Here is a 3,931-nt window from a genome sequence, read left to right on the forward strand (position 1 = left end):
TGCAGCTTGGTCCACAGCCTCATCATCAGTAAGGGAGCGTGGAGAACAGGTATCCTTTTTCCTTAACATTACAGCACTTCATAAAATAGTATTTATATATCACATCACATGCTGTAGATGGAGGTGTGAGTCAGTACGTAAGGAAAAGACTCAAGCTCTTCACAGGGCTACGGGCCTTTGTTTCCCTTCAAGTAACAGGAGCTGAACTGATAAGTCAGTGAAAACTTACAGCATAGCACTGTATGGATAATGCATTAGTGCTTAGAGGCTGATGGTGGGAAGCAGGAGCACAGACTCCCTTTTCCCTCGAATATTCTTGCCTGCAATACTATGCTCTGTTTTGGGGCCCTCACTACAAGACAGACACTTTGGTGCTGGAGTGTGTCCAGAGATGGGCAACCAAGCTGGTGAAGGGTCTGAAGCACAAGTCTGATGAGGAGCAGCTGAGGGAACTGGGGGTGTTTAGTGTGGATGAGGCTGAGGAGAGACATGATCACCCTCTATAACTACTTGGAAGAGGCTGTAGTGAGGCAGAGGGTCAGTCTCTTCTCCCCAGTAATGAATGATAGGACAAGGGGAGGTTTACATTGGAGATTAGGAAGAACTTTTCCACTGAGGGAGTTGTTAGTACACTGGAATGGGCTGTCCAGGGAGGGGGTGGAGTCCTCATCCCTGGAGATATTTAAAAGCCATGTAGCTGAGGTGCTGAGGGACATGGTTTAGTGATGGGCTTGGCAGTGTGAGGTTAGTGGTTGGACTTGATGATTTTAAAGGTCTTTTTCCAACCCAAGTGGTTCTATGACTAAGTATTTATGAAGAGAGAAGTCCCACAGTCTATTCGGACAAGGGCAGAAGAATCTGTAATTGCTGGAACCATAACTCATATTGATTCCAGAGAATGCATAAGCATCACCCCTAGATCACCTTCCACCGGAAACCCAAGGTATTTGTTGCATAGACCAGACAGTGCATTGCTGCAGTTTTCTGTCACCACCAGCTCTTGCTTCTATTGATGCAAAAATGTTACACATTTAAGGGGATGAACAGCTACAAGTCAGTAACTATGTTTAAATTAGTTTGTCTTACCTGCAGGTTTTCTTAGTGCCTCACTTCCACTCTCTCCATGCAGCAGCACATTAATTTTCCTCACTTCATCCATGAGCTCAGCAATACTCACTTTCCTCTCTGCACTTTCCTTGCAGGACAGAGGCAGGACCATCACAGGAGTACTAAGAACACAGGAGAGGCTGTCTCTGCAGCTTTCCATGGCCTGCAAGCAACTCAGAAGAGATACTGCAGAGAAAATAATGATGTCTGCATAGCTGGAGTATCTGTAGAGGCAACAGTCATAGGCTTTTTTGGCTGATACAGCTTCTTATCAGCTAAACTCCACCAAGCCTCTGCTGAGTGCAGAGCACCGCAAAGGATTTTCCTCAGGTCCACCTTGAATACACCGAGTTGCTCTGGAACAGGGAGCACTAGAGAGGCATTCAGGGCAAAACACGTGGTTCTGCAAAACCTCTGTGCAACTTTTGCTGTAACAACTGGGCCACAATTTGTTGTAACAAGGAAAGTTTGATCCAGTCTTAAATAGGTAAAAGAAGAGCTGTAAACAGAAAGGTAAGGCTTCGAGTAAAGATTTCTGTCAACTGTGGACAAGAAACTACAGTCTGGGGATCTCTTGGGTAAAACTCTATAAAGAATCACAGAACTGACCATTAATATGCACTAGCAAAGTTAAGAAAATCTACTGAGGTTATCCTATTCCTTCTGCTGATAGAAGAAATTAAGAATGGAAAACACCTCAGACTGCACTAGACCATTGCTTCTAACTGCCAGTTGCATCAAACAGGTTGCACCAACTTCTCGCACACCTGTCAGGCACAAACACATTGTTAAGTTTACTGATCCATTGGTTTGATTTGCTTTTCAAGCTGGGGTCAGCTTGCAAATCATGGGCCACTTAAATATTTGCATCATCTCCCTCTGTTTTAACAGCTAAAGTGAACATTGGTTGATTGCACAAGTAATCTTGCCAGAATTATTTTGGATTAACATAATCTGTGTCTTTGCCTGTTCCCATCTTTCTACGTATCTTGGAAGGCCAGACACAAACTCAGAGGTAGTTTCCACTCTGCTAAACCACTCTGTTGTTACTTGGTTACATGCTTACTTACTTGAGGAAGAGTACAGAAATGTTTAAAGAATCTGACTCAAACCTTCTAACAGTACACAGTCACGCAATCAATGTAATTCCTGAAACACCTCAGTCACACCACGATCCTTGGCTTAAATCTTCTGGTTTCGTCATACAGAAGAACTTACGATGACGACTAAAGCAAGAGCCTCACAACATGATTAATCTCCAATACACAACAAAATCAATCTCCCTTTGGTCAAGACAAGACAAAAAGTTTTCCAGGTTGTATCTTGAAAATCTCTGATCAAGGCCAAGGTCCAGCAATCCATCTTGAAACACAGCTCAGTTGAATTTCCTGCTGCAGAGAGGTTGGCTTCCTGAGTTAGAATTAAATCCTGAGAGCACAGACTGTCTGGTCTGAGAAAGCTGCTTTGAATGAGCTCCAGATATGTGTATGTGGCAACCCCTTCCATCTAAGCTCCACGCAGCACCAACCACCTCTGCTGTCAAGAAATCCCCACCTGCAATTTGTGTATAGGAGCATGTGGCTGCATCCTACCACAGGTACAAGCTCAGAAGAGGTGCAGAGAGCTTGGTGTGGCTCCAATACAAAACAGCTTTCCTTTGCCAAAGAATGACATACTTACAAATTCACTTGGGTGGCTGAAGTTCCCCAAAATATTAAATGCAATGCTGTGAATGTGAAACAGAAAAATAATCCCCAATGATTCAACAGTGTTTAAAACAAACATAACCTGTGGTACACAGTCCTTTTGGAGGAGAGTTAGGACCTTCTGACCCCTCCCCAAGGAGTCAGCAGAGCCACCTCCAACTTTTAGCCAGGGATGTGGCATTCTTAGTCAAAAGGCAAAAAAACCCAAAAGATCCTAAGCTACACATAAAGCACTGAAAGTTTTTGACCTCATCACATTTCATAAACTAAGCAGGATGAGGACAAAATCATTTTAGTCCATCAGATAACCAGTAGAGACAAAAGCATACGGGGCACGTGGCAGGCAGCTCCTGGTTAGTTACCCAGCAAATGGCACTGTGGTGCAGGTGGCAGTTTTCAGCCAAGACACACATCCCCACCACTGGTAGCCGGTTTACTCCACGGCACTTTGACAAGTGTGAACAGTTGTCCCAGTGGCTGGCTGCTCAGCACTTCAGTAATGAAAATCTTCTTTGCTAATTACGTGCTGTAATTCTAGCCCCGCGCAGCCCTCCATCTGCTCCCCAGCTGCTGGTCAGCATGGCCACGTGCAGCTTGAGCAGTCCCTGGCTTTTCAGCACACTGCACCACTGCACACTTAAGGAGGACTAAGGAGAAGAACAATATTCAGCACTTCAGTGAAGGAACATTGTCAACATCAGGCACACTGCCTCAGGACCATACGTTCCACTGTTTGAAACACTCAGTGAACAGCAGTCATGGATGTGGGTGTTTTCAGTAGGAGGAGGAAGCCAAACTCTCTATCATAATAGCAGTAATTCCATTTGTACGTCTCAGCTTTCCAATTAAAAACTAACGGAATTCCTGAAGCACAAGTGGAAATAAATGAGTGTGTTTGGCTACCAGGAAACTCCTTCCCAAAAGCACTTCCCAAAAGACCAACACATAATAAAAAATTTAAGTGATACAACTAAGTGATTAAAAAAAAAATAACATAATTCAGCTCTTTCCATGACTATTCCACTTCCTAAACTTTTTAAACCTGCTCTGGGAAGCAGGGATGATCTCAAACTTTCAAAACCACACTGCTGCCATAACAATATTTAAACAGATGCATA

The sequence above is a fragment of the Colius striatus genome, chromosome 4 (genome assembly GCF_028858725.1).
Source record: "Colius striatus isolate bColStr4 chromosome 4, bColStr4.1.hap1, whole genome shotgun sequence".
Taxonomy (NCBI): Eukaryota; Metazoa; Chordata; class Aves; order Coliiformes; family Coliidae; genus Colius; species Colius striatus.